The sequence below is a fragment of the Gracilinanus agilis genome, chromosome 1, assembly GCF_016433145.1.
Source record: "Gracilinanus agilis isolate LMUSP501 chromosome 1, AgileGrace, whole genome shotgun sequence".
NCBI lineage: Eukaryota > Metazoa > Chordata > Mammalia > Didelphimorphia > Didelphidae > Gracilinanus > Gracilinanus agilis.
In genome coordinates, this window is record NC_058130.1 from 790,297,805 (window position 1) to 790,320,423 (window position 22,619).

Below are 22,619 nucleotides of genomic sequence, written 5' to 3' on the forward strand. Positions count from 1 at the left end.
AACATATCCTGAGATTCTGTGTGTCTTCTCTCACTGACAGGGAGCTTCTCCGTATAGGCCAGACAGATGTCATGCTTAATCATGTCCCCTCTTAAATTCCAGAGGAATTCTTCACCTCTCATATCATCTGTGGTCACTAGACCTACCCATGTCCATTCAAATTTTACCAATAACCTGACCATACCATGGTGCAGGGAAGAGTCCCTGTGGGCCATTTGGTAGAGTGACAGGAACTGGGTCTTGTCACTCAGAATGGAATCAAAAGGTCCATAGCTGATCTGGATGGGAAAGAAACATGGGACATTTTCCTTTCTGCACCTTTAATAGTATTGAGCAAATTTCAACATAGTATAAATTATCAGTAAATTATGTTGTGTTAGAAGATAGGTGGTGGATTTAACAATTCCCTACTTCAATCTCTAGAATATCTAAATTAATTCGTTTATTCTGCATTAAACTACCAATGAATCCCTTCACATATGTAGGAAAAGAATAATTAAATTTACCTGGATGAAAAAGTACCAACAGTCTCCAGAGAATTCAAATAATTATTAGGAAGGACCTAGTAGTAACATCTCATATTTCACTAAGAAGTAGTAATCATTGAAATCTTTTGATATTATATACAAGTTAGTTAATGAAGTAGATGAGCTATATAACATATTGAAGTAAACAATCACAGTACCCTAAAATTTGATAACTCTAAGCAATTCAGTTACTAGGGATAAGAACTTACTATTAATTAAAACTGCTAGGAAACCTGGAAAGCAGTCTTGCAGTATCAAGTTATAGATCAAAATCTTATATCACGCCAAGATAACCTGCAAGAAGGTATACGTTAAAAATAAAGGATGACATAAAAAGACATTTGAAGAATAAATCAAAAAATACCTTTTATGTTAGTGGATCATGAAACAATTCATGATCAATAAGAGATCAAGAGTTATAGCACATAAATGAAAGATTCTGAGAACATAAAACTATAAAGTTTTTGCTGAAACAATGACAGGCCAGATAAAATTAGAAGCGAAAAAAGTAATCAGTGGGAATATGTTTAAATAATTTTCTTGAATAAAAGCTGCATTTTCAAGATATCTGAGAAATAGATTCACCAGGGAGAATGCTTATAACCAAACACATAAATAATTAAAGGAATAATAAGCAGTTTTCAAAGGTAGGTATGGGTAAGGATCATTAGAACTAGTAACACAGAGAAATATGAATGAAAGCAACTATGTGGTTCTACCTCATGTTTATGGGATTGGAAAAGTTGACAATCAACGAAAATCCCAAAGTTCTGAAGAACTATGGGAACTTGACATTAATTGTGGTACTTAAAGATCCTTTAGCTATTGTGGAAAGCCATTTGGAAGTATGCCTCAAAATTACTAAATCAGGTATATCCTTTCATACAATGACAATGCTATTTTGCATGACCTTAAAAGAGCTTTTAAAAAAAGACCAATGTTTAGAAACCTTTTTATACCTGTTCTTTTTATGGAGGCAATGAATTAATATGAGGGTTCTCATCAGTTTTGGAATAATTGAATGAGTTATGTTATATGAATATGAGGGAATATTATTATTTTGAAATAAATGTTGAATAAGATCATTTCGGAAAAAAACCTGAGAAGACTTATATGAACCAATGTGAAGTGAAGCACACGGTAAATATAACATTCTAAGTTAAATGGATGAATATGTACAATAACATAAATAGCTCTGATTAGAAGCAGCAATAAAATACTTGAATAATACTCCCTTAGAAAAAGATATTAAAAAATAAATAGAAATCGAACAGGCCATCAATAAGCTACCTAAGAAAAAATCCCCAGAGCCAGATGATTCACAAGTAAATTTTCCCAAGTATCTGAAGAACAATTAATTCTAATACTTTATAAAGAGAGAAAATAGGGAAAGGAGTTGAAACAAATTGCTTGTTGGAAACATATAAGAATGATGATGATTTATGTGGGTTTATTTTGTACCTTGCAAATTTGCTAAAAATATTTATTATTTCTACTAGCTTTTTAGTGGATTTTCTCTGATTCTCTAGGTATACAATCTTGCCATCTGCAAAGAGTGATAGTTCAGTTTCCTCATTATTGACTTTGATCCCTTCAATTTCTTTTTCTTCTCTAATTGCTACTGCTAGTATTTCTAGTACAATATTAAATAGTAGCCCTTTATTCCTATAATTTCTAATGTTTTCAGTAGGAATGGGTGCTGAATTTTTTCTGCATCTATTGGATGTAAATAGTTTAAATAAAAAATTAGCAAGGAGATTACTGCAATATGTCAGTGATAGGAGATCATACACTATAACAGATGGAATTCATACCAGGAATGGAAGACTGGCTTAATATTAGGAAAACAAACAGATTTTTTGGATATATTAATAGCAAAAGCTTCAAAAATTACAGGATTTTTTGTGATCTTCTTGGTTGCCATTTCTTATGGCAAAATACTATTTGATTACACTCATATAACACAACTTGTTTAGTCATTCCCAAATTTATCGGCATCCCTTTAATCTCCAATTTTTTGTCATAAAAAACCCAGATAGCATAAATATTTTTGTGCAAGTAGTTCTTTTACCTTATCTTTGATCTCTTTGGTGTACTGACCTAAGGGTGGTATTGTTGCATTAAAGGGTAGATATATAGATTTGTGATAAGAGAAAACATAAGAAGAGAGAAGGTAGTTTTGCAATGACTAATACAGCTATGAGAAGACAGATTTTGCCCAGGATCATGATTAATTCCTTTACTGATAAATGGTCAAAAGATATGAATAAGTAGTTCTCAGAAAAATAAATCAAAGCTATTTATAGTGGTAGAAAATTTCTCTAAATCACAACTGATTAAAATACTTCTGAGATATATGGATTTTAAAATTAATGCCCAATGTCCAAAATATTATATTTAATGAGATTTATTTATAATAAACTAAATAAAAGCTAGTTTCTCGGCCCACCTTTCTCAACCCACACATGGGGAAAAAGAAGAGTAAGGTGGAGCCTCAGAACTTATAACCAAAATATGAAGATGTAAATCTGGACAAAGGGGAAAGCATTCTGGATAATACAGAAAGAAAAGTTTTGTAATGTAGTTTTAGAGGTTCAAATTATTTCTAACTATATATTCCCACCTGTGATCCTTTGGGAGACCAGTCTCCCCAAAGGGATGTTTTAAATATAATCAACTTAAAACTTTAAAGATTTTTATCTAAAGGTGTATACAATATTGCAGGTTCTAATGGGAAATTACAATAAATAAAATGATAAAGAACAAAACCTTTGGCAAAAATTATAAATTCCAAACAAATGCTTTCAACTCCCCATACTTCAAATTCACCATCCCAAAGTTCACTCTGAGTGTTCTGGTGCAGCATGTGGTCTCTACAGGTATATTCATGGAACCTTCTGGATTTAGAGATGTAGTAAGTTTCTTATCCTAAAATTGCTCAAACTCAAATCAAAGTTCACAATAAAAACATAGGCCCCTCTATGTCATTTGAAATTATTGTAAACCCTGGAAGACTACATCTCCCATGATTATCTGTTAAAATTTCCCCCTGACACCTCCCACTTCCTTTGGGGGAGTTGTCAGGGAAAGTATAAAAGGGAAAGTTTGGCACCTTTTCGCTCTCTAGATCCTGAGCTCTGCTCTCTCTCTACCCAGAAGGGTCTGCTCTTGACCCTGGAAGCAGTGCTCTCTACCCTGAGAGCCTGATCTCGCTCTTGGGACCTTTTCCCCTTTCTTCCTACCTCCTATTTTCCCCTAGACCTTCCCTTTCCTAATATAAATAAAAACAACTATTAAAACCCTAAAGTTGCTCTCTGATCATTCATTTGAGGGCTCTTGTCAAATTTCCCCTACCAGGGCTGGGACTACTACCTTCCTTTACCTTCCTCTACCTTCCTCTCTCCTTTCTCCCATCCATCCTACCTTCCTCCCTTCACCCTTCACTACCCTCACACATTTTATGGTGACCCAGAAGGACCTGAACCTGCCTGCCTGAGTCTGCTAACTATCCTGCCTGCCTTACTGCCTAAGGGTAAGTAAAAAAATTTCCCACCCGAACCCAGGCCAATGGGGGATGCCTTCCACTACTAAAACCCTGCTGGGGTCCTAGATCTAAAATCTTACCAACCCCAACCCAAGAGCCTTAATCCTAATCCCTCTTACCCCATGCAGGGCTAACACCCAGCAGGGGGTCTCACTGGAAAACCCAGCGGGTTGGGAAAAAATGGACTCTTCCCTTACTCTTCCCCTGCCCAGCGAGGGTGCCTAGCACTTAGGTAGGGGATATAAATCCATCACCTAAGCCCCAAGCCCTCACCAGCCTGCAAAAACCATGGTCCCCTAGAGAAAAAACACAGCCAGAGGCAAAAGACCCAGCAGGGGTTCTGCTAGTGGCAGGAAAGCAAGATCTGCCCCCAGTGGTCTGCTGGTGGGAAAACCCAGATCCTTCTCTATGTTCTACCCACCCCCTCCTAAGAAGGGCCACTTAATGATGAATTGCAGGAATTTGTTATGAATAATTAGGAATAATAATAACAACTACAGAAACAATACTAATTTCAGAAACAATAACTATAGGAAATGCAATTTCATGACTTATAACTATAGGAATCACAATTTAAGGACTGATAATCAGGCAGATAGTCCACAACAAATGACCACACAAAAGTATCTCTAAAGTAGAGCTCATCCACACACTACTGCGGTTACTAATGCCCCTCAAAGGGGAGCCCAAGGTGTGCGGGGGGGGGGGAGAGGGAGGAAGGGGTTTGGGCATGGGAAACAGAGGATGCAGCCTTTGATGCAGCCTTTGATTTTCCAGACCCTGATATCCTGATGCCTTTTGTCCCTATCCACTGCCCCCCCATACTAATGAGCCTCATGTGATATTGAGAGTTCAAGACACTTATTATGATTGTCTCCTGGACACTGGAGCTTCTTGGTCTGTTTTGAGGAGTACACCTGAATCAGATTCTGACTCTATTGGCTCCCTAAAAGTAGTAGGTTTATCTGGAAAACCTCAACAGGTCCCAAAGTTGTCACCTCTCATGATAACTGCAGGACCCCTAACTGTAGAGCATTCATTTCTTTTAATGCCTGGATCCCCTATAAATTTGCTGGGAAGAGACCTTTTGTGTAAACGTAGAGCCACAATAACCTGCTCTCCAAATGTCTCTATATCATTTGAAATACCCAAGGAATCTTTAAATTTGCTCCCTGTACTTCTCTCAGAGAGCTAGGATGTGAACAAGCATCCCACCTTGGGAATACCTACTGACATAGCTGAGTCTCTTTGGGCCACATCTTCTTCCAATGTAGGCCTACTTAAATCAGCAGTACCCATTCAAATTACGACAAAAAGAGGTCCAGTTCCCTCCATTCCTCAATACTCTCTATCAAAGGAAGCAATTGAGGGAATTACTTCAGTGATAAATTCACTAATTGAATAAGGGATAATAATTCCATATAAATCAAAATATAATACACCTATTTTACCTGTCAAAAAGCCAAAAATAGGCCAAGATGGAAAATCCCAATATCGATTTTTCCAAGACCTAAGAGCTGTGAATAATTGTGGTATAAAAAGACATCCTGTGGTTTCAAAACCAAACACAACAATTTCTTTTATTGCCAGCACAGCTACACAACTACAAGTTGTAAACTTATGCTCTGCTTTCTTTCCTATACCTGTACATGATGATTCCAGACATATCTTTGCATTTACCTGGAAAGGTTCCTACTGGACATGGACTTGATTGCCTCAAGGGTTTATGTACAGCCTTATGTTATTTACACAATTCTTAAATGAAGATACAAATGTCATAAAATTCAAACACAGTCGTTTAATACAATATATGGATGATTTAATCTTGGCTTCACCAAGTGCTGAAGCATATCAGGAGGAAAGCAAACAACTCCTTTTGGAATTATAAAAGAGAGACCATAAAGTCTCAAAAGACAAAGTTCAGTGGTGTCTCCCCAAGGCCCAATATTTAGGTTTCATTTTAACTGCTGGGTCCCATCTTATTTCACCAAAACGTATCGAAAATATCCAAAAATTAAGTGCTCCTGCCACAAAAAAACAATTAAGAGAAATTCTTAGAGCAATGGGATTCTGTCAGCAGTGGATCCCTTGTTGTGGGGAAATTTCAAATCCTCTTATAGCACTTACAAAAAATTCAGTCTCTGAACCACTTAAATTGAAAACAAAACACCTGACAGCTCTTTCTACTTTAAGACAAGCTATTCTGTCAGCCCCTACCTAGGCATCCCAAATTATGATAAACCATTTACTTTATATGTCCATGAACAGAGAGGGGTTGCTTCAGGTGTTCTGACCCAATTTTTGGGACCTGCTCAATGCCTAGATGCCCAGTAGCCTATTATTCGGCCCAGTTATACCCAGTAGCTTCAGGAGCACCACCATGTCTTAGACGAGCATTAAACTTCTAGATATCATTTAAGGTTCCTTTCCCTCTGCCATATAAATCAACCATTCAAGTTCCTTTTTATTACAGCTCTGAAGTTAAATTTTAAAGAAATCAGCAAATATACTAATAATCAGTAACAGGTTACAGGCAGTGCAGTCAAAAAATCCTTTCCTCCAATTCCAATAGACTTTTTCACTATAATGGAGGGGAAATAAAACTTAAAAGTTTAACATCAATAAACTTCTAGATATCATTTAAGGTTCCTTTCCCCCTGCCATATAAATCAACCATTCAAGTTCCTTTTTATTACAGCTCTGAAGTTTCTCATATACCCACTGGGCAGAATCTTCACTCTGCATGTTAAGAGTATTGGAGACTTTCAAAACTTTGTCAAAATATTTCAGTTCGGTCTGTACTTTAAGTAGTCCAGCTTTTTGCATTTTATTGAGGAGAAGTAAACAAAACAGGAAATATGCAATGTATATATAAGCTGCCAGTAAAAAAATCAAGCAAAGCCAATATGTACTAGCTAACTCTTTGAACTGCAGAGTTTCAAGCATGCTTTGCAATAGCATTTTTTCTCAAAATAGCTGAAGAGAAGTTAATTATAGAGTAAACAAAAAGAAGGTAAATCTTCAGGGGAGAACAATAACATATTTGCATATGAAGGAGTGGCTTCTAAAAACCCCTTGGTATTCTGAGTCAGGAAAGAGAAAGGAAAAGCAGGCTTATTTCCCAAAACTAACTTCAAATTTGCTGATTTGGGGGCTTTCTCTGCCCTCCCTGTGAAAAACCTTCAGAAGCAGCCATCAGTAGGAGGCCAAAGTCACTTTAAGAATTCAGCTTGGAAACTAGAAGGGGGCTGGGGCCTAACCGCACTTTTTTCTATTTCATGCTGTGTTCCCTTCTGCAAATTACTAGGGCAGACTGGAAAACCCATGTGAGATGGGGAAGGCATTGGGTTGGAAAAATTTTTTTATATGTCACCCTATGTGCAGAGTCTCAAATCAGAGATAGCAGTGGGAGGTGGCAGCAGAGCAGCTCTTAGACTTCCCAGCACAACTGAGCAGTAGGGAGGCTGGCGAGGGGGTGATGGCATGAACAGCAGTGGCAGCAGTGGCAGCAGCTGTGGCAGCAGCAGCAGCAACAGCCCAGCCACAAACCAAGGCTTGTAGGTGGGTGGTGAAAAAAATGGCAGGAGCTCAGGCTTGAAAAATATTATTTAGGCTATCTTAAGAAATATTTAAGAATTCTATCCCATCATGGTAAGCCATAATGTGGGTTGTAAAATTAATACCCAATATTCTAAATATTATATTTAATAAGATTTATTTATAATAAATTGAATAAAAAAGATAGAGTATAAAACCACCTTTCTCAGGTCCCATGTGTGGAAAAAGAGGAAGAGTGAGGCAGAGCCTCAGAACTTATAACCAAAACATGAAGATGCAAATGTTGGCAAAGGGAAAACCATTCTGGGTAATACATAAAAGAATTTTGGGTGACTTAGTTTTAGGGGTCCAAGATATTTATAACTATATAGATGTCACTTTATAATTCTCAGATTACCTAATGTGACAGAAGAAAAAAGTATCTTTAAGGGAAAAAATTAAAGCAACTTTGTGAGTTGGCAATGAATTAGAAATTGAGGGGATTCTCATCAACTGGAGTAGAGCTGAACAAGTTACATTTTATGATTATGATGGAACACTATTGGATTTAAGAAGAAATGAGCAGGATGTTTTCAGAACGAACTTGGAACAACATTAATTGGTGCAAAGTGAAGTGAGAAAAAACATTTGTAGAACGTTACAAAGTAATATCAATATTGTGAAATAATCAACTATTGATGTCAGTTATTCATAGAAATATCAAGTTCAAGATAATTCAAAAGATCCCGTGAGGAAAAAATTCTGTCCAGCTTCAGATAAAGAGGAAATCAAATAGGAAAGGATATTAAAGTAGACTTTTAAAATTATTTCTTAATTTTTCTTGCTCCCCACCTTTGGTTTACATTCTCTTTTGCAATAAAATTAATATATGAATATATTTATAATGATTGCTTATGTAAAATTTATATCCAATTGTTTACTTTGTCAAGATAGGAAGGTAGTGAAGAAAATAATTTGGAACTCAAAATTTTTAAAAAGGAATGTTTAAACTTTTTCACATATAATTATAAAAATTAAAATATATATTTTTTACAAAAAAAAGAGTCTCACTCCAAACTTTCTTTTTCATACTGTGGCATTGGAAATTTGGGAGTCTTTGAACTAATTTTGAGGTCCCTGATCTAAACTTCCTGTGGAAATTTAGGGCTCTTTCAAACTACATTTCCCATGAGGTTACAGGCTTCCTGTATTATGTAATAACATAGAGAGAAGGATAAATAGTGAGAGGCTGGATTGGCACTTCCTCTTTGGTGATTGAGAGTGGAGCCAGAATAGGGAATGGAGGTAACAGGACTTGGGTCTTTTAAACTGCCTCTTAACATGACACATGGCTTCATTTTTCTAATGGCTACCAATAAATCTTTTAATACCATAATATTTTTAAATTTATTCTTTTATATCCATTTTATTTCTTACAATACTCCCCTTTTTCTCTTCAAAAAGCCATTCATTCCTATATGTGACACATTTATATCATCAAAGTCATCTTTGATTGATTCCTCTCCTTTAATCTCTTTAATATACAATTAGGAGCCATCACATCTACATTCATAATATTTCATATTTATTTATCCATCACCAACCTCTCTCCAGGTCTCAGGTCTTGCATCACCAGTTGACTATCAGACATGGCATCCTGAATACCTTACGTACGTCATAAACTCCATAGGTCCCAAACTAACTCATTCCCCATCCTCAAACTAACCCCTCTCCAAACATTCTCCTTTTCCACATTTCCCTATTTGTGTTGAGAATACTAACATCTTCCTAGTCATCCATGTTTTACAATTGTTCATATCACAAACCCTGATGAACTACAAGGCAGGGCATTCCGGAGCTCATCTTACTTCTGCTTCCAAGATGCTACATGACGTAGTGAGTGCTGTTGGCCAGGGTAATCTTCAGTGTTTTCTGGAGAGAGATAGGCAATTTGCTCTAGCTTATCTCCAGGATGCTTAAGCACACCAAAAATTTAAAAAAAAATTCTCTTTTCAGCCCACAGGGTGACCATTACTGAAGGACACTCTACTACTCCCAAGACTGAATACTTTGAGAAAAATACAAAAGATAGCTCTCTCAGTATCCCCCACCTGTGGAAACTTGTAGAGTTCAAGCAGGGTCCCCATCTGGATAGACAGAGCTGATGTGGCTCCTCCAATGATAGCCACAGGTTGGCCCTGCTCCCAGCAGCTATAGTTAGGGATGATCTGGCCCTGCCCAGACAGCCATCTCAGGGAGCTTTCCAGGGTTCTCTCATCACTGTGGTAGGCATTGTAAACATGGAATCCCAGGGAAGAAATATTGGGTAACAGATTGGGGTCCATGTTGATTTCCTGCACAGCAAACACCAGGGCCAGGACCTGCTGGTAATTTTTGTGCAGCCACCTGAGGGACGGAGAACAGGAAACCAAGAAGAAAGTGCTCAAATACAGTTCATTAGACTCAGTAAAAAAGCAATTTTTAGCACTTAATATATATTAGGCACTGGGCACGATGTTGGGGATAAAAAGAAAATGAACATTCTCTTCCTCAAGGATCTTATAATTGGAAAAAAACTTATGTATAAATATCTCCTTTTAGTTCCTAATGACCCTCTCTTTCTTTAAGACACAGCTGAAGAACAAACTTGCAAATCTTTTTCATGAACCTCGATCTTCCCAACTTTTCTTGATTCCATTCCAAATTATTACAGTGTAAAGAGTGCCAGGCTTACAGTCAATAAGATCTGAGTTCAAATCCAACTTCAGACATTTAGTAGTTTGTTTTGTGATGCTTGGCAATCAAATTAACCCAGTTTGTCTATTTCTTCATATGTAAAATGAGATGTATAAGGAAATGGCAAATTGGCCACTCCATTATCTATGCCAGATAAACCTGAAATGGGTTCACAAAGACAGCAATACAATTAAAATCAATGAAAGCAAGGCTATATTTTATATGAAAATATAAAATACTCTTTTTCATTGAAATGTAAATTCCTGGTTAGTTGGGATAGGTTATTTCTTTGGGATTATTTCTTCTCAGCTGTTTCTAGAACAGTGCCTGGAAAACAATAGTGCTTAATAAATTCTTGAATAATTGATTTTCCATGGAAACGATTACTATATTCTTGTTCGTTTCCATTAGAATTTAGATTGGAAGGCAGTTTTGCTCCATCAGAACCCTCTCTCTTGCCCTTATCTACAACTCAGTCAAAATGGATGTGTTTCAGGAACTTTTAAAAAATCATTAGGTGTGGAGCGAGCAGGAGGACCCACCACTCACAGCAATCAGCAAGGACCAACTCTGAGCAGGAGGTAAAAAAGGAAGGACAACATAAAAAAGGATTTAAGCAGTATAATGCAATGTAATAGAGATTTTGTTTCCACAATTTGATTTCTGTATGAAGGTTAACACAATGAAGACAGGAAGGCAGATGACTGGGGAAAACAAGTAATAGAGAATAATAATAGATAAAGTGACAGGACAGTAGAAACAATATGCAGAGACAAACTCATGAGGGAATATCCAGTCATCCACTGGCTATTTTTTACAATGTTTCCCATTCTTACTCAGCTCCCCTCTCTTACCCATATGCATACATTCACTCTAGGACTCCCAAGCTTTTTCACCATTACACTTCTAGGACACAAAAATCCCTGAAAAAGGATCTGGATTTCAAACGCCAAAACACTGGTTCCTGATTGAATGGTTTTGTCCATTTCACTTTTTATTTTTAATTTCAACACTTTAAAATATTGCTATTTTTCCATACTTTCCCAGAGGCAGTAAGTGAAGAAGAAAACTTTAAAATTGACTCTCTAGAAAGTTGCCAGTACTACATGTGTCCTGAACATGACTGCAGACACTAATAAGGTACCTCTCCAAAACATCCAGAGGTAGGTGCTATTTTACAGGGGAAGAAATTGAGGCCAATATTAATAATAATAATGATAACAGTTATATAGTTAGTAAAGTACGTATATATTATGATCTCATTTGAGTTTCGCAAAAGCCCTGAAATGTTGATACTCTTATTATCTCTACTTTATAAGGGAGGAAACTGAGGTTCACTGCAGGTAATATGGTTCTTCAAGGTTTATAAGATGCTTTTGATACAAAAATCCCATTAGATCAACCAAAAGGCACTGCCAGCTGGTTGAATCATATACCTATATCTGGCAGAGATCCCAGAGAGAATGTGAGAGAAAACAAGATGAAGTCCCTTCTCTCAGCACTTTTTGTAAACTTCACAATGGAAAAGAGAACTTCCAGAGATTCAGACAGGTACTTACTTATAATCTCCACAACTCTTGTCAGGATGACTTCGAAACAGACCTGCTCCTCTGACATTACTCACTTCTACAGAATGTATGGGGAAGAAGCTCCCAATAACGAGGTCTCCATCCATGGAGAGGCTGGGACTGGTTTTCAGGAAACAAAGGGGCTTCTCTGTCTTATGCACCGAAGGTGAGAGCTGTAGGAGCATTACCAGGAGAACAGGAGTCATATGGGAAATTTTTCTCTGAATTTTGAGTGGCATCACTATGAACATCAGTTGAAGTCCAAAGCATAGAGGAATATAACCAATTAGTGGTTAGCCTCACACTCACTCGTTTCCTTGGGGCTTTTCCTGATGGAGAAGTGTCCAGCACCTGAAAAATTACCTGTTATTGCTAAAATCTGAAAAAGCAGAAATGAATACCCAAGAAGAATTTGTTTGGGGGAAAGATGGAAAGAGAGGCATATTTAAGCATCACTGTTTCTTAGATTAGAAACTACCTTAATGCTCTTGTTTTTAAGAGTAGACAGATGCCTGCCTTTTCCCTGACATCAGTCTTCATCCTCAGCCACAGAGAAGCTCTTGGGATTATCTCTACCTGAGGCATCTCCAGCTCTGTCATTGAGTCCAACAGGAGAACCAAATAGAAGTGAAAAATATGTTTTGAATCTCACTCTCTGTTCCTCGTAAAACTCATGGGAACTTAGAAACTTTAAGTTAATTAAGGAGCATACTTTTTCTGTTTGTAAAGTTTCTTCCTCCTCATCTGGTGACACATGGGTGTCCCTGCATTAGCAAGGGGACTCTCTATGGACTCTGAGGCCGACACATTCTATTAAATCAGGTATAATTTTTCTGAAGTGATTCTGGGCTTCAGGCAGAAGTCACTGTGAAGTGGTAAGATCAGAAACTCTCTGCCATAACAGGCCCAAAGACTACAAGACCCATAGTCTTAATGGACACACATATGTAATCATCATCACCATCATCATCATCATCATCATCATTTATGCTTCAAAACACTGTATATATAATCTTATTTGTTTCTCAAAAAAACCCTGTGAAGGAAGTGACATTATTGTCCCCATTTCATTGATGAGGAAGTAGTAGCATAACTAATAAGTTTCTGAGTAATATTTAAACTGAAGTTTTCCCAATTTGAAGTCTAATGCTATTAACCATGATTCTCTCTGTAAGCTTCTTATGCTAATCTTGGGCAATGTAGTCTAGGCATGACATAATTTCAGTTGCAGAGTAGTGTCTTCTGGGTGTTGTCTTTGACCATGAATTATATACAAGTGTTCTTCCTTTCCTTTCCCAAGCTCCTCATCATGATAATTAAGTAGTAGAGACTTATAAGAGAATACCAGAAGTGAAAAGTCCCTCCAACATCATCAAATCCATTCCATAGTCAGGAGCAGAAATCTCCCTTCACAATGGTTCTTCCAAATACCCTGAAATTTCACTTACTCAATCACCTCACCATGACACAAGTAACTGTCCTAGAGAAGTGACAAATCCATGAAAATTTGAGAGCTATAAGGGACTTGAGAAGGCATTTAGTCTAATGCATATTTCAAAGGGAATTCGAGTTTCCCAGCCTCCTATATATTCTCTGTTTCCAAATAAAAAGTCATTGGTGAATATGTCACCACCTCCTGGGATAACTCATTGCATTTTGAATCAGCTCTTGAATCTACATCTCTACCAACTTATTCCATTTTTCTTCTTCAAATTTTCCATATCCAGTCTTCAAACACTTGGAGATATATTTAATTTTTACTTCAATATTTTATTTTCCAGGATTACCATTTCCATTTCCTTCAATTAGTGTATGCATGATTTACAACCCCTCAACATTTTTACACCTTTTCAAACTTCTTCAAAGGAAGGGACACAACAGTAGGAAGACCACTGAAGATTGCTTTGGAATCAGCTTGTGTCTGATTTGTATATGGTACCAACAACACCTTTTACATGGCCTCATTTGAGCCCCAACAAGCCCTTTAGGCAGTTACTACTATGACGATCATAGCAGATAAGTGACTTGGTCATCATAAGTATGCTATAGTTTTGACTCTGATTCCAAAAGAAGCATCTTTCCTTTAACTCACCCCATCCACCAACTAAGTGAGGAAGTAAGTTAGACTGTTTATTAAGGACCAACCAGTTACAACCACTGTGTTGGTAAGAAAGGGGAATACAAAGATTAAAGATAGGCATTGCTCTAAAGGAACTCACAGTCTAATGGGGGAGATAACATGTGAACAAATATATGCAAACCAGGTAAATGCAGGATAAACCTGATAAATTTGATCTTATCTAGGGAAATACTTTTTGTAGAGGTGGGATTTTACCTGTGGCAAGAAGAATGCTGGAGCAGTGAAGACATAAAGACCAAAGCAGGAGATTCCAAGTATGGGGGACAATCAGTCCCACAGAAAATAACTTGAATTAGGAAATACAGTGTTGAGTGTAAGGAAGAGCCAGCAAGTCATTGTTACTGAATTAAGGAATCCACAAAGGGCAATAAGGTATAAGAAAATGGCACAGGTAGGAGAGAGTCAGGCTATAAAAGACATTAAATGCCAAACTGAGGAGTTTGAATTTACCTAAAGGAAACAAGGAGAACCTGGAGTTTATTGAGTAGTGGACTGACATGATGAGACTTGTATAAATGAAAATCACCTTGTCAGCTGAGGGGAGGATGGGCCCAAATAGGGAGGAACTTGAGGCAGGCAGAACTCAAGAAATGGTCACCATAGTCTTGTTGCAAGGTGATGAGGGCATTCTCCATAGTAGTGCCAGTATCATAAGAGTGAAGGGGGTGAATTTGTATGATTTCATGAAGCTAGACTTAACAAGATAGAATTATCTAGAAAATAAGCAAGATAGAAGGAACTGACTGGTTACGGGGGTGGAGAGGTGTTAGATTATGGGAGATGAAGATAACACCCAAGTAGTGAGCAGGTATGCCTGGTAAGTATGGTAGTACCCTCAACACTACAAGGAAAGTTAGGAAGATAGAAAGCATTGTGGGGGGGAGTGGTAAATAAATAATTCTGTTTAGGAAATTTTAACTCTAAGATTTCTCCAGTTCATCAGTCAATCAACATTTACTAAACACCTACCGTTGTAGTAAGGAATTTAGGATATTGATTAAGATATTGTTTAACATAAGATATTTGATAAAGAGATCTCTCAGGGTACAGAAAAGGCAAAGTGTTGGGCGTGAGACCAGAACTTGGAAGGAGGAACAAAGGAAAATGTTCTGACACTTGGGGAGGTTTATTCACTGACTGAGGGACTTTCTGACTACTTGTGGAGGCAGACATCTGAGACCTCGTTCTGTGTTGGTGAGAGGGAAGAGAAAACTCTAAAAATCATCTGAAGAGATTTTCTACCTTTATGCCTAAGAGAAGTCATCTCTAAGAAGTTGGTAGATCTGATTTGCTAGAGAATAGTTTGTAGAAATAAAGACTGAAGGCTGTGTTCATGGACTCTGGGCCACACCAGGGTTACCTTATTGTCAGTTAGCAGCTCCCATCTTGACTGAATGAATCTATATGTAATTAGAGATATCTTTATCAAATTAACTTAATTGAATAAGGATTTTACTTAGATTATCATCAGATAGTATTTTGGGTTTTTTTTAGTAAGTACTAGGCAGTTTTAGTGTAGCTGGAAGAACCAAAGGATTTGTTGTGAGGTGAAAGTAGAAGGTGGGTTGGATACAGTTCCAGGTTAGTGTTGAGGCATTCCTTATTATTAATCCTCTTATTTATATCTTTCAATTTTAAATAAATAAGTTTTTGTGAATTTGTAGTCTCCAAGTAAAGTACATATTGGCCTGGTGAAGGGAAGTCACTCTTGGCTTTCCTTCTGAAAGGAGATCTGAAAGATAAGTTTTTGAACAGCAACAAATTATCTAACCACAGCCTCCCCTTAACATCAGCACAGGTAATCTCAATAGTTCAGTTTGGTGAGTTAAACAGGAATTTTGAGCCTACATACACCATTTTTGGTCCCCAACTGTGAGTTTGGAATTCTTGTTCACAGCAGTGGGTCCAGGCAGTCATAGAAATCCAGAAGCTGACAGGTTCTAGTACCTGTGTGAGAAACTTCAGGCGGGGCTCCATAACTCTTCTCCCAGTCAGCAGCAATGCAGTGAGCAAGTCAGCTTTTTAAAACCTGCTGTACTACTTTATTAAAAGAGGTGGAACTACATTTTACAAATCATCTTTTTCCCAACATTCTTATTCATAACCTTCCCTCAAACAAGCCAATCATGGATTGACTTTGAATGCTTAGAGCTATTTTGTCCCTGAAAATATACCAAGCAATATCATATTTTCCTATTCTGGTATTGATCCTTGCATGTGTATGGACAATGATTAGAGCATTAGTGGTCATTGCTAGATGATGGAATAAGTCCATTGGTAATGATATTAGGGAACAACTAAAATACCTGACCTAGAACTTAGACAACATGTAAACACAATACAAAGAATTAGCAAATGCAAGAACAACAGTGCAGGGTGCAGAAAAGCCTAACGTACCTACTAAACTAGAACTAGAAACTGAGGCCCTATAGTCACACCCAGCAACCATGTTTCCTCTAAAGGAAATTCCTATGGTATCACCTGTTTTGGAAGAGGTTTACTTATACTGACTTAGAGGCAATAAAGAAGAAAAGAACACCTAAATTTGAGGACAAACCAATTCAGGTGGTGAGATCCCTGAGCCAGAGATTTTATTTGGCTGCGAGATGGAATTCTGTTTGAGCGCCGAGCAGGGCTACTTCCCTTTTGAGAGGGATTGAAAATTTTCCCACAGGTTTGGCCCTCTCAACTAGTTAAGAAACAAAGAAGCCTGTTTATGGCCAGTAAGGCAAACCAGTCAATCCCTCCCCAGGTGAAATGCCTGACAATTGGAAAATTGGGATTTTTTTGAACCTAAGGCAATTGGAAACAGTTCCCCAGGTGAGGCCTTAGGTCCCTGCTACTAAAATTAAAAACAGCTGTCTGCTATTAATTTTAAGGAAAAAGAAATATAAATTTGAACTTACCTTTCACAGCTGTGAAATGTAGAAGAGACTGACTTGAGGTTTACAAAGTGAAAGAAGAGTCAAGAAAATTTTAGGAAGATTGAGGGTACTAGTCACAACCTTTGAGTCAGCCACATGTAAAAGGAATCATCTTCTATTGAAACTTATTGACTGTATCCTGTCGCATGAATTGAAGATAATAGTCCATAGACTAGTGGATACTGTTTTTGGAAAAAAATTGTATTTTTTCCTGAACTTTTATTATTGCTTTTCCTTTTATTTTTCTAATAGAATATTTGATTTTCTTTTGTCTAATTTCTTGAACTTAAAGTACATACAATCAATGTTAATCTTTTTTTGATTTTGCATTAGTACATTAAAAATCTGAATATATTTGTTCTAATATTAATGCATACCCAAAAGTTTTAGACCAATGATGGACAAACTTTTTAAAGAGGGGCCAAAGGAAAGGAAATGCTCATTTGTCAGTCTATTTCTAAGGCAACTCTTTTGAAGTTTCATTATATTGTATCCTACTCATTGTTATAGTCACATTAGGAATAATGTTGCTCAGCCAGATAGAACATTTCAGGGGGATCCCTGGAAGAATTCATGACCTTGAGTGTCTGAAATACTTTTGAACTACTTTTTTGAAACAAAAACAGTTGTATTTCTTTTTTTCTTTTTTCTTTTACAATTTTTTATTTTTAGAAAAATTGTCCATGGTCACATAATTCCTGTTTTTACTTTAACCTTCACCCCTTCAACCCCCCCCACCGTAGGTAACTCACATTTCTACTGGTTTCAACATGCGTGGTCAGTCAAGACTTATTTACATATTATTGATAGTTATATTGGTGTGGTCTTTTTGGGTGTACATCCCCAATCATGTCTTCATTAACCCGTGTTCAAGCAGTTGTTTATCTTCCGTGTTTCCACTCCTGCAGTTCTTCCTCTGAATGTGGGTAGCATTCTTTTCCATAAATTCCTCAGAATTGTCCTGGATCATTGCATTGCTGTTAGTACAGATGTCCATTACATTCCATTTTACCACAGTGTATCAGTCTCTGTGTACAATGTTCTTCTGGCTCTGCTCCTTTCACTCTGCATCAGTTCCTGGAGGTCTTTCCAGTTCACATGGAATTCCTACAGTTTATTATTCCTTTGAATGCAATACTATTCCATCACCAACATACACCACAATTTGTTCAGCCGCTATTCCCCAATTGAAGGGCATACCCTTGCTTTCCAGTTTTTTGCCACCACAAAGAGTGCAGCTATAAATACTTTCGTGCAAATCTATTTATCTATGATCTCTTTGGGGTACAATCCAAGAAATGGTATGGCTGGATCAAAGGGCAGTTTTTCACTCTTTGGGCATAGTTCCAAATTGCCATCCAGAATGGTTGGATCAGTTCCCAACTCCACCAGCAGTGCATTAACATCCCAATTTTGCCACATCCCCTCCAGCATTCATTACTCTCCCCTTCTCTCATTTTAGCCAATTTGCTGGGTATGAGGTGGTACCTGAGAGTTGTTTTCATTTGCATTTCTGTAGTTATTAGAGATTTAGAGCACTTTCTCATGTGATTATTGATACTTTTGATTTCTTTAACTGAAAATTGCCTATTCATGTCCCTTGCCCATTTATCAATTGGGGAATGGCTTGATTTTTTATACAATTGATTTAGCTCCATGTATATTTGAGTAATTAAGAATTTTTTGTAATGTAAGAATTTTTTTGTTATAAAGATTTTTTCCCAGTTTGTTGTTTCCCTTCTGATTTTGGTTGCATTGTTTTTGTTTGTACAAAAATGTTTTAATTTAATATAATCAAAATTATTTATTTTACATTTTCTAATTTTCTCTAACTCTTGCTTAGTTTTAAAATCTTTCCTTTCCCAGAGATCTGACAAGTATACTATTCTGTGTTCAACTAATTTACTTACAGTTTCCTTCTTTATATTCAAGTCTTTCATCCATTCTGAATTTATCTTGGTGTAGGATGTGAGATGTTGATCTAAACCTAATCTCTCCCATATTGTTTTCCAATTTTCCAAGCAGTTTTTGTCAAATAGTGGATTTTTGTCCCAAAAGTTGGGTTCTTTGGGTTTATCATATACTGTTTTGCTGACCTCACTTACCTCAAGTCTGTTCCACTGATCCTCCCTTCTATCTCTTAGCCAGTACCTTATTTTTTGATGACTGCTGCTTTATAGTATAGCTTAATATTTGGTACTGTTAAGCCACCTTCTTTCACTTTTTTTTATTATTTCCCTTGATAATCTTGATCTTTTGTTCTTCCAAATAAACTTTCTTATAGTTTTTTCTAATGCAGTAAAAAAGGTTTTTGGTAGTTTTATAGGTATGGCACTAAATAAGTAAATTAATTTGGGTAGAATGGTCATTTTTATTATGTTAGCTCATCCTACCCATGAGCAATCAGTGTTTTTCCAGTTGTTTATATCTACTTTTAATTGTTTGGAAAGTGATTTGTAGTTATGTTCGTATAATTCCTGTGTTTGTTTTTGTAGATAGATTCCTAAGTATTTTATATTGTCTAGGGTGATTTTACATGGTGTTTCTCTTTCTACCTCTTCCTTGTGTGATGTGTTGGAAATATATAGAAATGCTGATAATTTACGTGCATTTATTTTGTATCCTGCAACTTTGCTAATATTGTTGATTATTTCTACAAGCTTCTTAGTTGATTCTCTAGGATTTTTTAAGTAGACCATCATATCATCTGCAAAGAGTGATAGCTTAGTCTCCTCATTGCCTATTTTAATACCTTCAATTTCTTTTTCTTCTCTAATTGCTATTGCTAGTGTTTCTAGTACAATGTTAAATAATAGAGGTGATAATGGGCATCCTTGTTTCACACTTGATCTTATTGGGAAGGCTTCTAATTTATCCCCATTGCATATGATGCTTGTTGATGGTTTATGATGTATAATGTTTATAATTTTTTAGGAAAGGACCTTCTATTCCTATACTTTCTAGTGTATTCAGTAGGAATGGGTGCTGTATTTTGTCAAAGGCTTTTTCAGCATCTATTGAGATAATCATGTCATTTTGTTGGTTTGCTTGTTGATATGATCAATTATGTGGATGGTTTTCCTAATGTTTAACCATCCTTGCATTCCTGATATAAATCTCACCTGATCATGATGAATAACCCTTTGATCACTCACTGGAGTCTTTTTGCTGGAGATTGGTCTGTAGTTTTCTTTCTCTGTTTTTGATCTACCTAGCTTTGGAATCAGTATCATATTTGTGTCATAAAAGGAGTTTGGTAAGACTCCTTCTTTGCTTATTATATCAAATAATTTGTATAGTGTTGTTATTAATTTTTCTTTCAATGCTTGATAGAATTCGCTTGTGAATCCATCAGGCCCTAGCGATTTTTTCTTAGGGAGTTCTTTAATGGCCTTTTCAATTTCTTTTTCTGATATTGGATTATTTAAGCATTCTATTTCTTCTGCTGTTAATCTAGGCAATTTATATTTTTGCAAATATTCATCCATATCACCTAGATTGCTAAATTTATTGCCATATAATTGGGCAAAATAGTTTTTAATGATTGCCTTAATTTCCCCTTCGTTAGAGGTGAGGTCTCCCTTTTCATCTTTGATACTATTAATTTGGTTTTTTTCTTTCCTTTTTTAATTAGGTTAACCAGTACTTTGTCTATTTTATCTGTTTTTTCAAAATACCAACTTCTAGTCTTATTTATTAATTCAATAGTTCTTTTACTTTCAATTTTATTACCTTCTCCTTTGATTTTAGTATTTATAATTTACTTTTCATCTGAGGATTTTTAATTTGTTCATTTTCTAGTTTTTTAAGTTGCATGCCCAATTCATTAACCTATGTCCTCCCTAATTTGTTAATATATGCACTCAGTGATATAAATTTTCCCTTTAGAACTGCTTTGGCTGCATCCCATAGGTTTGGGTAAGATGTCTCATCATTGTCATTGTCTTCAATGAAATTATTAATTGTTTCTATGATTTATTCTTTCACTAAATAATTTTGGAAAATAATATTATTTAATTTCTAATTAGTTTTTGGTTTGCCTCTCCATGTATTCTTACTAATAACTATTTTTATTGCATTATGATCTGAGAAGGTTACATTTATTATTTCTGCTTTTTTGCATTTGTTTGTCTTGTTTCTGTGCCCTATTACATGGTCTATCTTTGTGAATGTTCAATGTGCTGCTGAAAAGAATGTGTATTCCTTTTTGTCTCTTTATTTTTCTCCATATATCTATTTAGTCTAATTTTTCTAGGGTTTCATCCAACTCTCTTATCTCTTTCTTATTTATTTTTTGGTTTGATTTATATAGATCTGATAGGGGAAATTTGAGGTCCCCCACTAGTATGGTTTTGCTATCTATTTCATCCTTGAGCTCCACTAGCTTCTCCTTTAGAAATTTGAAAGTTATACTGTTAGGTGCATACATATTGAGTACTCATATTTCTTCATTGTTTATACTGCCTTTTATTAGGATGTAGTTACCTTCTGTATCTCTTTTAACCTTATCTATTTTTACTTTGGCTCTGTCAGAGATCATGATAGCCACCCCTGCCTTTTTCTTATTTGAAGCCCAAAAGATTTTGTTCAATCCTTTCATTTTCACTCTATGTATGTCTGTATGTCTCATGTGTGTGTCTTGTAGACAACATATGGTTGGGTTTTGGTTTCTAATCCACTCTGCTATTTGCTTCCATTTTATGGGTGAGTTCATCTCATTCACATTCAGAGTTATAATTATCAGCTGTGCATTTCCAGGCATTTTGATTCTCTCTCCTAGTCCTGTCCTTTCTTATTTCACTGTTTCCTTCTATACCAGTGTTTTGTTTTTATTCAGTTCCTATAATCCCCTCCCTTGTTGTACTTCCCTTTCTCCCCCCTCCCTTCTTATTCCCCTCTTATTGTTCTTTAAAGCCAGACTGCACTCCCCCCAAGCCCTCTCCCTCCCTAGTATTGCTTCCCTTGCCACCAGTCCATTTGTTTCCCATCCACTTCTTTGTAGGGCGTGAATCAATTTTCTGCCCCTACGGATCTGATTGTTCTTTTCTAAGGTGATTTCAATGCACTTAAGTATTGAATATTACTTCTCTCTAACCTCTTTACTCTTACAGTGTATTGTTACTTTTCCCTGTTGATCCCACACACTTCTTTATGGAATATAAATTTATTCCATTTTGTTTGCTTTCCTATTTTTCTTATTATTATCTTCTTCCCTTCCAGTTTTGTATATATTTATATCTGAATACATACACATATACATACATAAATACATATATATATATTTATATATCTCTTGATATTTCATCCTATACAGTTTGTCCCTGTTCCCTCTATGTAAATTTCTTCTAGTTACCCCATTGGTAATAATAATTTTTAATATTTGCCAATAAATTTCTTCTAGTTACCCCATTGGTAATAATAATTTTTAATATTTGCCAATATCTTGGGATATAAATTGATTGAACTTGTTCTGTCCCTTAAAGAAAATAATTTTTTTCTCCTCCCCCAATTCTCTTAATTACGTTATTTTGATTCTCTTGAGTTCTGGGTTTGGGCATCAAACTCTCTGTTTAAGTCCGGTTTTTTCTTGCTGAATGTTTGGAAGTCCTCCATTTTATTGAATGACCATACTTTCCCCTGCAA